The following is a 12,439-nucleotide window of genomic DNA, read 5'->3' on the forward strand; positions in this document are numbered from 1 at the left end:
CTATAGTGAAAATAGTTGCATGAAGTTCCAGGGTTAAAATCCCAGCCCTCCTGTATATGTTCTCCCAATAAATGCCTTTATTTTCCTCAACACATATCCCACAGTCCAAAACCATGTACAGTACATGTGTTTGGTTTGGCCCTTCTACACTGTCCTTGGCTATCAACGTGTTCATGCACGAGTGTCACACGGTAACGTGGTCTCTGATAGATTGGCGACCTGTCCGATGGCCTCGCCTGTTGACCCCTGAAGATAACCCCCAGTACTCTGCAAGGGTTAAGCATGTACAGAAAGTAGCTGAGTGGGTTTTGGTAGAAATAATCTAATGTTCTGATTGCAAAGTTGCTTTGAAGTTTCTACTGCATTTGAATGTGTTAAATTAAAAATAGCAACAAAGATAATTTTATTGAATTAGTGTTGTAAAATTAAAAAAGAGCTCTTCAGTGTTAGTCCAGAGCAAGAACCTTTGTAATCCATACAACCATTTAGACTCTCATTTCTGCTGAATAAAATTTGTCTACAGCAACAAAACTTACTTGACCTTAATTCTATTAGAAGACCACAGAAGATGCCTGTAAATTTGTGGCAAATTTATACAGAGGGAAGGTTTTGGAAGTAGAACTTGTAGGGTTGATGAATGGACAGATGAGCAAAACATTTGGAGAACTGGACAGAAAAAAAAATCTGAAAACACATTTTTTCACACTCCCCATATTTCTAGATTTGTCCAAACTGCAGAGACCCTTTTACATTTTTCATAAAAAATAAAAAGAGGCACCCCTCGTACCATTAGTTTTACCCTTTTGTGAGAATTCAGTTCAGATATGGAATAAAATAAATATTTTTTTGTCAAAGTCATTAAGAGTCATCACAGGGTGGTTGCAGACTCACAGTCTGAACTCTTTAGTGGAACACAGTGCAGTTCTGCTTCGCCCGGTTGTCTCCTCTGTCTGCTCTTCTAAATCCTCTTTTGATTTAGTTTATATGGTCTCGTTGTTCCTATCTGAGTTTTCAGCAGGTTTTATTCCCGTAATACCATGGATATTTTTCCACCAGAGGGGCTGATAAAGCCAGTATGACATGATGACAGCATGAATTGCAGTAAATTAATTATTTTGATATTTATAAACACAGTTTGCACAGCAAGAAACAAACACCACAGATTGAAGGTTTTGGTTCTAAAGCTCTCTACCAAAGTTTTCATATTCCTTAAAATATTTTAAACTTTGTCACATTACAAAGTTAACGCATTTTACTGGGATTTTGTGTGACAGGTCAACCCAAAGTACTACGGGTATTTGTGAAGTGAAAAAGTTGGAAGCAGCATCATGCTGTATTCGTCAGAGACAGATACGCCAAACAAACTGGATGGGAAATTGAATACAGGGAAATAATTGAAGGAAAACCTTTTAGAGACTACAGTGACTGAGGCTAATCTACCATCAGGCCATCCATTCAGCTCCATTGAAATGCTTCTTTGTGTTAAATCCCAATGAAATACATTGAAGAGTGTGGCTGTAACATCTCAAAATGTAAAAAAATGTTCAAGGTGTATGAAAACTTTTGATTTGCATTGTGACTAATTAGGCTTCTTTTCATTACATGGAACAAACTGAGTTCTTACTCCAAACTCTGATAAGATGAAAAACATCCACACTTAGGGGCGACATGTTTGTCAAATGTTATCCCTATTAAAAGCAAAGTGTGATTTTACAATTTGCAGAAACGCGTATTTTTTTATATGCTGATGGACAAGAAATCATCAAAGACAGCAGATATATTGTTTGAAGATGCTATTAAAAGGATTGTTTCTTTGGATTTTTTTTATCAGGCACATCAAAGGGCTACTCAGGGTCATCATTAAAATGTCTGATTTGGAACGACTTTAAATCAAGTATGCAAAACTTCCCAAGTTCATTTATTCATGTTTAGTTTTAAATTAACGCAACAAACAAACTCTGAATGTGTTTAATTCAGTTGGCATGGTTAACTCATGACTCCAAAGGAGAAGCTATGAATTTTTTGTTTCCTTCCTGTTGGGTGAGAATGCTAATAGAAGACAATAAACTTGAAAGAAATTCAGTTGGCTCTCAAATTAATGTGTAAATCCTAACTTCTGCTTTTTGCATATTTGTAGGAGTTTCCCTAAGGCCTGTTTGGTTCACATAGCAAGTTTTTTTCCCTTATAAAAGAAAATGAAGTTTGCACATTGCTTGCATTGTGAGCTCTCTGTCAATGAAAACAGGATTGATCAACAAGGTTATTCCTAAGAAGCATTTATAAAAATCAAATGAGCAGTGCAAATAAAGTTAACATATCTGAACTGAAGCATAGATAAGAAGGTTTTTTTCCCCTTTCCTTTTCAGCCACAGTATTTGTGTCTCATGTTGAAAATCCACCCAACAAAAACATTTTTGGAAGAAAAACATCACAACTTGGCAGCATGCTTCTGGACATACCAAAGCCTTTAGATGCAGGGTTTTTATAGAGGTCAACATGACACTGTGCAGGCATATTTTCTTAAAAAGTCTTATCCTTATTTACCACCACAGTGACAGTATTTGCCCTCTGGCTTCAACCTGCAGGATTGTATGCAGAGAGATGTGCTTGTTTAGTCATATTTTGTAAAGGGAGATGTCATGTAGCATCACAGATGAGATGTTTTCCACAGCAGACTCTCAAGAAGTAAAATGCCAGCCAGATCATGACAATAGACAGTATACAAGCTTCAAAAGGACAGCAGGCACTGCTGCGGTAATTAGCTTCAAAACAGTGTTCTGAGGAGGCAGCCTCTGTTGCCACAATGTCTGAAAAGTTTACATACACTCATATTGGGATTGAATCTCAAATTAAATTTGGACTTTTAATGACGCATTTGCGGGTGGAATGATGAATTGTCCATCCGTCTGACCAGATGGCCAGAAATACATATTTCAAGCCTATGAAATAGGCCTCAGTGGTTCCTGGCTTCTTATTCACCAATTATGAGATTGTGAGATTGACAGTTTGGGTTAGGTGTTTGAAACTTTGGCATGGTTAGATTCTACGCCCGTCACAATAACAAATTTTGCTGGATGATAAATTGTTCCAGAAGTTATTGCGATAATCAATAATATTGTTCTCTTGAGTCAATTTTCAAGTAACATAATGGTAATGACATAATAATGCAAATCCTCATTCTCAAAGACCAATAAACTGTAAATTCTAATGAACATTTAACACTGGAACTGGAAGACTCTTTAAATATCTAAAATGAATAAACAAAACTTCAAATAATGTTCATGATATGCTGCTAGCATATCATGAACATTGAGAACATTGAGAAACAATTACTTCCTGAAGTTGAGGACTCTGTCGAAGGTTTAAATTTTACCCAATCACTAACATTTGCCCGTGATGTCTGTAATGCACCAGTTTGATTCTATAAAGCTTATGGAAATTGTCTGTGCCGTTAAAAAAACCCATCCCCCACTGCAAAGAGAGAAATGCCGAGCCAAATGACATGGCTGCTGATATTAATTCAATATTTGGAATTGTGATCAACACAGGAGGCAATCCAAGTGAATAGGAGAAAGTCCAGACTATGAAGCAAGGTTTGAATTGAGCAGAAAAGCGCAGGAAAGCAACGGCCAGGTTAGTTTTGACCATGTGTGGATTCAGACTTGTTTCCCTAATTCTTGACTTTGAATTCGTTAAAGTTGATTGTTGCCTGACTCTTCTCTCCAGGAAAAAAAACTATTTCAAATGCCTCATTAAAGGCTCACAGGTAATATGACAGTCATGCTCATGCTGAGTGCATGTATACTTTATTTTCAGATTTTTATGAGCAATGTTTGTCGCCTTCGCTGCTCAAATCATCTTTAATGAATCCTTTTCCTATAAATAAATTTAAAAAAAAACAGCGTTTTGAGCTGCTTTGTTTCAATAGGCCATTTGTGCAGCTTGTTTCATTGGCAGTTAATTTGTTTCCAAACTGTTGCTGTGAACAATAAACTACGTTAACGTATTGTGACAAGCTCCATTACTCTGTCTTTCAAAACAATGGAGCTCCGGTGCCTGCCACACAGCAGCCAAGAGTGAAAAAGAGAGGAGATCTAATGAATTATGCAGAGAGAGCTTTCTCTCAGCCTGACAGTCTGAAACCTGCCTGGAGAAAATTGTAAGAGAAGTACGAGTCAGTGCAGCCATCACAAATCCCCCTCCCATTCCCCCAAGGGACCGTCAGGGCCAAGGCCTGTCAGTCAAGTACCCTCTTCCTAAACTGTAATCTGGGGACAGCACTTAGAAGCCTGCAAGTCCGATAAAGCAACCAAAAAGATGCTCAAGAAACTGCTGGAGCTGTGGGCAGCTGACGGGGAGAAAGTTGGTGGTGGGAAGACACGAAGCAAGTGTTCCCAAATCTGGTTGGAAGAGCAGCCTTGTCCAAAACTGTGTGAAGACAGCTCATTCATCATCACTAATTCTAAGCATGCGCAGAAGAGCCAATTCACAATTATCAGACCGCCTCACCTCTGCCTTGTTAGTGTACTGAACAAGAGAATTTCCTTTTTACTTTAATGAAGTGTGGCTTCCCTCCCTGGCAGGCAGCTGAGCGTGGGGCAGCAAGAGCGCAGTCTGGTAATGAGAGGCCAGAAGGTTTAGGTATCTTCAAAACCACAACACATTGGAGGGACTTAATACAGTCTTGTTTTCGCTTGCCCCTGGAGGAAAACAGAGAGCCGGATGAATATTCATGGGGCGGTGATGAATTGTGTTGCCTACAGCTTCGTGCCACTCTGAAAGCCCTCATGCTGCTTCTTTTATCACAGGAGGTCCTTTGAGCTGAACCTCGCGGGCCGCGATGCAGCTCCTCAGCATCCAGCTACCAATTATCATCCTGAGATCATTAACTTGTTATGTTGACACAAACACTGCAATTTCAGATGCCCCTCTTTATTCAAATGACCCTGTTCATGAGGAGTATCTGGTTGAGTTGATTGGATTTTTTTCCCTTATCCTTATTCCTCTGTGTGGCTCACAATCACTCAACAAGTTATGTTTGGATACAAAATTAATGAAACCGTGTGCAGTACTTTGAACTGCGTGCATGTTGTATTTGAGGATGGCTAAACAGGCCTTATGATATCTTTCAAAGGGTGCATCAGCATAAATTGATGCAGTAATGGCATGATGATCACTACCATACTGCTTCATACTGCTGGAGCTTTTCCACATTTTGTCATGTCACAACAACAAATTTCAACCTTTTCTGTGTCTTTTAGTACAATTCGTATACGAGTATGTATGCTGCTCTGGGAAAGTGACCATTTGTGCTGACATTAAGCACTGCCACCTGAACCATTTTATTATGCCTTAAACTTTTTGTTATATGTATTTATCATCAAAAGACTGGGAATTATATGTTGAAGTTTTCAGCTCAAGTTCAGACAAACTTGATGATGAGCATGTGAACATCAATATTCAAGATCTGGCCTTTGATTGGGCCGTTCTAACAGATGAAAATGTGTTTTATCTCAACAACTGCACTGTAGCTCTTGCTGTATGTTTATAGTTGTTGTGCTGTTGAGAAGCTTCCCGGCTCTTGCTACACATATTGCTTTTAAACCCAGTTCCTCTTCAAACTGCTCCACACTTTTATTCCTGGTCCTGTCTGCTGTGTGCCTTGGTCTTCATGATGTTTTTTCTCCACTTTTTCTCTAAGAAACATAGATAGATTTATTAAATTACGCAGGGGTGGTTTTTATTTATCAATCGGGTGGAGTGCGTTTTGTTCCATTGGATTTTAAGTATCACTTGTAAAACCTTTTGAAAATCAATCAGTGCTGTTCAATCACCTAAAGTCATATTAAGGCACATAACAATTGTTGTAACATGGAAAACTGGCTGAATAATTTCACAAAACACTGTGCATTCAGGTAGAATTTTCTTCATAATGGTAGCACGGCACTGGACATGGAGATAAAAAGGAACCAGGGACGGAGGATGAGTTGGGTGGCTGGGTGGACAACCTAGGGATTGAACAGCGTCACGTTCCCCCAGCCCCAGACGGGTGATTCATACTAGCTTCATCACTGGCAACAGACAGGACATCCAGGCCTTTATTACCTCCATCCATCACCATCACTTCATCAATCTGAGCTGCTGTGAGCTTGCTCCTCAAGCAGTCCCCAAACACCCATCGAAACATGCTGCTGGACAGAGATTTACACCCACCCACTAACATCCTCTGCCTCTGCCGCTCGCTTTAGCACACACAAAACAAGAGAGATGAGCTTATGTGTCAACTTCGGACACGCACACTTTCGGGGAGAGTGAGACAGAAAGGAGAGGGGTGTGCGTGTGTGTGGGGGCGTGTGTGTGTGTGTGTGTGTAAAGGCCATTCTGCATGGTGTGAAGTTGCTCCCCTAAGGGCGTCTGGCTGACAGGCTATCCTGCATTGTGAAAGCCACTTACACTCCAGCCACATCACACCACCTGCTGCTGCTGACCACTGTGTCAGAGAGGCGAATCATGATGGATACACTAAACTGTGGGAGAATTCATTAAATCACTCCCACTGCTTGTACCATTAAAAAAATCTCTAGCACACACGCATAACACAAGACTTAATTTTCCTTTTAGCTGGACACTTTTACTGTCTAATGCGATCAATACTCGAGTCCCACAATAAATGCTTCCTTGGTGCTGTCGGAGAGGCGTTGTGGGGAAAACACTGTGCTTTGTATGTGAACAGACAAAGCTGGCCTCATTCTGCATTTATTGTTTCTAAAGGGCAACACATTAATGCCCGCATTGCCATGAAAAGTTAAAGCCTCAATATTCTATCCTGTTACACAGATGTTAAATGGTTTAAAAACTTAGTAAGTGGTCTTTTAGCGATGGTAATGCAAACTTAAACATTGATTCAGTTAAATAAAATGCTTAGTGTAACTGCTGATATCCCTTAATTCATTTTACTGATTTTCACACTAAATATAGGAAACTTTTACTTTAATGTAAGTTTGTGTTACATTAATTTATATAGCAGTACTCTTAATATGTGTGTGTGTCCTTTTGTTGTGAGTGGCCAGTGAATGATTCATCTGAAGTCTGGTCAGATAAATTCAAACATGAACATTTTGACCTACATGTAGAATATTAACCCCACACAACCATCTCCATGTTGAAACATGTTAATGGCTGCATCATTCTGTGGGATAGATTTTTTCGAATGGATTTGAGGAAGCTGGTCACAGCCAATGTGAAAATGGATGGAGAAATGGGCATGTCGGCAACATCTGGAGCACATTTTAGACAAATTAGTTAGCAGGGTTTAAAATCTGTCCTCAGGTTTCATACATTAGTAATCAGTGTGGTGTGTGAAAGTATGTACAACTTTACCACAAAGATGCTGCAGGGGTTATAAAACCACAGTAGGTTCTTCCACAAATTTGCTGTGTCCCTAGATGGCTCATCCAAAACTCAATGTCATATGGATTTTCTTTAGCAGAGGCTTTGCTCTTGCCACTTCCTCAACATGCATGTTTGACTTCTGATGACAGTTGTTTACATTGGATTTTATTCAGAGGTGTAAAAGTAAAGTGGGCTGAAAATTAAAGGACCTCGTCCTTTTCAGATTTGTATATGAAAAAAAAGAAGTGAAAACCATGTTTCCTTTTCATTCAACTTCAAATTTAATTTCCAGTAAAAAAAAAAAAAACGTTTTGTGGTTGCAACATGACAAAATGTGTAAAGGGTAAAGAACTATTGATATTTTGGTACCACTTTATATTAAAGCTCCCCTTATAGATGGCAAATAAATAGTTCATGAATAGGTTATTAATTCAGCTCTTAGCACTTTATAAATCAGTAATAACAGGATATTATCCAAGCCAAAAACTCTGACTACTGAAATACACAAAAATTTAAGAAAGATGTGATTGCATGCAGTTGTTAGCACTGTTGCCTTGCAGAATTTGTATTGAAAATGGATGGATGGATACAGAAGGATCCCCAAAAGACTTGAGGCTGTTGCTGCTACCAATTGCTTTGTACCTAAATTAAATTTCAACATTTTTTATTCATAGTTCTGTAGATGTCTCAAAATCACTGCCCCACATATAGGGAAACAAAGAGATGAACTCATTTGAATTAAAGATGAATTGAAGCTGCAGAAAAAAGGAAAAAGCAGTGTATCACAAGTGAAAACAGGATTAATTGCACTCGCAGGAATTTAAAAACCAGAGATCAGTTCATTTAAGATGGGAAAACGAAAACAATCAGCTGAGGGAAACTTAAAAGCTAGAGAAACAACAGCAGGGTCAAGTGTTTTGGATATCTAGAACATCATTAGGAAACACACATTTCCCAACTGTGATGATACTGCATATTATATTGTATTTTTACAGAATATCTCATCCGTTACAGTTTATTTTGTTGCTGTGTTCAGAGCTATCGACTGAACACTCTTCTGCTTGTATTATTGAATGTGTTTGCACAAAAATAAAACCCATTTGTTTATTCCCAGATATCTTCCTTGTCTGTCCTTCTGGCATTCTCGGCCAAACAATCATCATTAAACTTTGGGTGATGAAAAACATAGTCCCTGAAGCCACGTTTTGGTTGAGAAGGGGATGTAAAGGACAATCACTTCTGGACGTTGTGTCATATTGATTTATGGTTGCTATTATACACTCCTCTACCTGCTCCGTACACTTTCCTGCGCAGACCTTTGTCATACTGTAAGATGTGACACAGAGGGCATCATTGGAGAGTATGAATCTGGCTGACTTGGGAGAGATAAATAAATGTTCATGGGAACCGTTTTACTCTTAACCTTGTTGAGTTATTGATTCATGCTACACACAGCGTTCCACCAGAGGGTGTGCCTTATTCTCTTTCACAAGATGCAATTGTAGTTTACAGAACACTTCAGAATTGACTCACTGATAATAACAGCCTTTCCACAGATAAGTTATAATGTCTTCCTGTGCCCTTTAGATCTAGTCACAACAACGTCTCACTCCCACATATTATGAGAGTTCTTCTAGATAACTACATAGATTTATTTTATTCACTTTATTTACATTCTGCCAATTAATTGCGAATGTCAACTCAAAGTATTTTACAAGACGCACACATATAAGTATATAATAAGTATAACCAAACACTGAAATGAGATTAGAAGCAGAAAAGTAAAAGCCATTATGCTTTCATGACAAACCTGTAGCTCACTCGAGTGAAGGTATCGATGAATATGGCTCAGCATCATCAGCAGGACAATAGAAGATTTATTTAAAGAGAACTATCCCAAGTACTTTGGTACTCCATATATAAGTCTGATACGTGATGAAGATTTACCGTCACATTAAACAAACTGGAATCTGTTAAAAACTGCTCTTCTGTAAGAGAACAACCCTAGATATAAATGTTCTGTGTTTATAATTGACAATTTATGCCAAATTTATAAACTCAGCCAGTTGGAGCTAATCTACAATTAGTAAATGGTAAATATTGATTAATGTGGTAAACCCCGAATGGTTTTAGATTCAACAGAATGATTTAACATTTGAAGAAGTAGAAGTTGTTTTATTTTTATCTCTCTTCTTACTAAAAAATACGAATAACAGAATAAATTTTCCTCAGCTATGTAACATAATATTTTCCTTATGTTTTTGATGTTTGCCTCCTATTGATTGATCAGCTCATCAAAACAATTTCTGTCCTGAAAGAGTTTGGTGCCAAGAGTTGAGCTGGGTTCTCGACTAAAACAGATACACAGAACACACTAACCTCACAAGCTCCTTTGCTCAACAGAGTTAGAAGCCAGGTTTGATGCCCATGTATAGATCTAGTCGAGACAAATACTTTTTTGGTCAGTGGCTCCCCCATTTAACCCATAGTACCACCTGAAGGTGTTTGAATTTGCATACTTGCTTTTGGTTTGTGTGTCATTAAGCGGATCTTTGTATGGTCAACACTGATTGTCATTTTTTGGGGACATTTCTTGTAATAGTTCCATTTTAGTTGAGTTGATTGTTGATCCTAAATGAATCTTAAATTTATATATATAAAAAAATCACTTAATTGGATAAGTATTTCATCTTTCTGACTGAATTTTAATAGTCTATGAGGCTGATTTTGAGCTTGATTGATTTATATCCATTGGTTTAATTCAACACAGCTAGACAATGTTAGGAAAAATATAGAAAAAAAACACACTGTGGGAGAAACAGTCCTCCTTAGAGATGTTTACCTGCTTGGCCACAGGATGATAAGTGATGACAGAGAAGGGAGATGAAAGCAACCGGGAAAGTGGGGGGCTTAACTGAGGGAGAGAAGGGAAGACACTTAATATAAGTGTCCATCAGCGTGAGAATGTTTGGGCAGTGGTGGTTTCCTTGGTGACAAAGCGAACCGTAAATACAGCAAGAGACTAAGATGTTTTATGCTTTTTGGGGCAGAAGTTGGGAATCCGGCTCAACAAACATCACTTTGAACATTTTATATAGAAACATCCACGGTGATTTGTTCACAGTTTTAGCATGCGTGTCTGTGTGTATGAAAATGTGCATTAGATCTCCCCCATGTGACTGTGTGTGGGTTTATGTGCACCAGGATGTAGGATATTAAATTCACACCCTCACAGGCGGATATAAATAGGCACGCCGGAATAACGGGGGAAACTGGAAAATAATTTGTTTCGCTGGCAGCTATTCAAACTTACAGTCTGTCAAACTAGTGTTATGCAGAGCAAGCAGAACACACAATCTCAGGGTAGATGAGTGGTTTGCGGTGCAATAAATCACATCTTCAGCACCGTTTGCTCATGCAGAAAAGATTTATTATAGAACTGATTGGAGATCATGACACAAATCATCAAATTTTATCTGGCATCTGTTTTGTCTTTGGGATGGGTACCTGTTCTAAGGATTGCATTTACTCACTCATTTGTCACAGAAAATGAGTGAGTGCATAATTTTGCTGCTGCCTTGCTTATCTGTGTCACTCTTACAGTGAAGGGGTGTGTGTGTGTGTGGGGGTACGGGTGTGTGTGCATGTGGTAGTGCCATCTTCTTCTTCATTCAAGTCATGTCACAGGCCAGACACTTCATTGTCAGGAGAGGCTTTCATCGGCTGACTTCAGATGTGCCCGTCATCCAGTCCAATTATACAGAGAGAAATAGGTATTGTTACACTCTAGGGATTGATTCAAGACAAAATAGAAAAGTGGAAAGAAGACTACAGAGCCCTCTACAGCTATGCGCCACTTGCTTGAAGTCACTTGCACACGCATACACACCCCCACACACCTTTCTTCAGAAATCACATGGCCGAGCAACTTCAATATCTCAGAGATAACAAATCCTTACAAGGTAACGCGGCCCCACTTGTGCCTGCAGTGGAAGGTGTCTGGCAGGTGGGTTACAGTAATTTGAAATGGTGAAGGATGGAGCCCGGCACCTCCGTCTCAGCCTCCCCGTCGGGGTGATAGAAGTTCTTTTTATGGAGATAACTGAGGGTTGATGGAGCAGCTGAGCAATACCGGGCTTAACGATGACTTCAAGCTGCTGTCGAGAGCGGCTCAGAGCCACTCGAGAATCAGTCAACGCCGCTGACGCCAACAGTCTTTCTTCTTTAGCACTTGCTGCCTTCTCCTTTCTGCTTTTTTGAGTCTCCACACCCCTCTCACACCAAATCCAGAGCGGGTGTCAAGGACCGGCACTTACCTCCAGCCGCTCACGGGGAACGGTTCCAGTTTATCTAATACCATTCCTGGCTTCACACTTGCAGGATGCTGTGCTGCCCTGTTAATCATCATTAAAGATTCAGAAAGTGTAGGGAGAAGATAAGTAACTGTGGAAAAATTGGTTCTTACCCTTCTCAGGTACTCTTCTATGCCTTCCTTTTGCTGACCAACAAAATTGTTTCACTGCAAATTTGTTCACACAAACTTTAAACATATTTCACGAGATATCAAACACAAATAAAAGCCCGTTGGTACTGTGGAAGGAAAATGTTGCATACTTTTTTAATTGTACTTTTTATGTTTTGCAAAGGAAACCTACCATGCATTTGTATTCAGTTTCTCTGTCTCTTTACTTTATAGAACCACCTTTTGCTGCAGTTGCAACTGCATGTCTTTTGGGATGTCTATACCTGCTTTGCATGTTTGAAAACAGATGGTTGACCAATCTTCCCTACAAAACAGCTACACCTCAGTTATTCTGGATGGAGAGAATCTATGACCATCAACTTTCAATTCAGGTCTGAATTGGACCTTTCTCACACATTGATCTATGACGTTGAAGACCCCGTCACTCCAGTTACAAGTCTTTTATAACTTTTAACAAGTTTTCTTCCAGGATTGTCATGTATTTACCATCATCCACCTCTTATATGCTGAAGAAAAGCATGATACTATCACCACCATGTTGGCATGTTGTAATGTGCAGTGTTA

The sequence above is a fragment of the Xiphophorus hellerii genome, chromosome 2 (genome assembly GCF_003331165.1).
Source record: "Xiphophorus hellerii strain 12219 chromosome 2, Xiphophorus_hellerii-4.1, whole genome shotgun sequence".
NCBI lineage: Eukaryota > Metazoa > Chordata > Actinopteri > Cyprinodontiformes > Poeciliidae > Xiphophorus > Xiphophorus hellerii.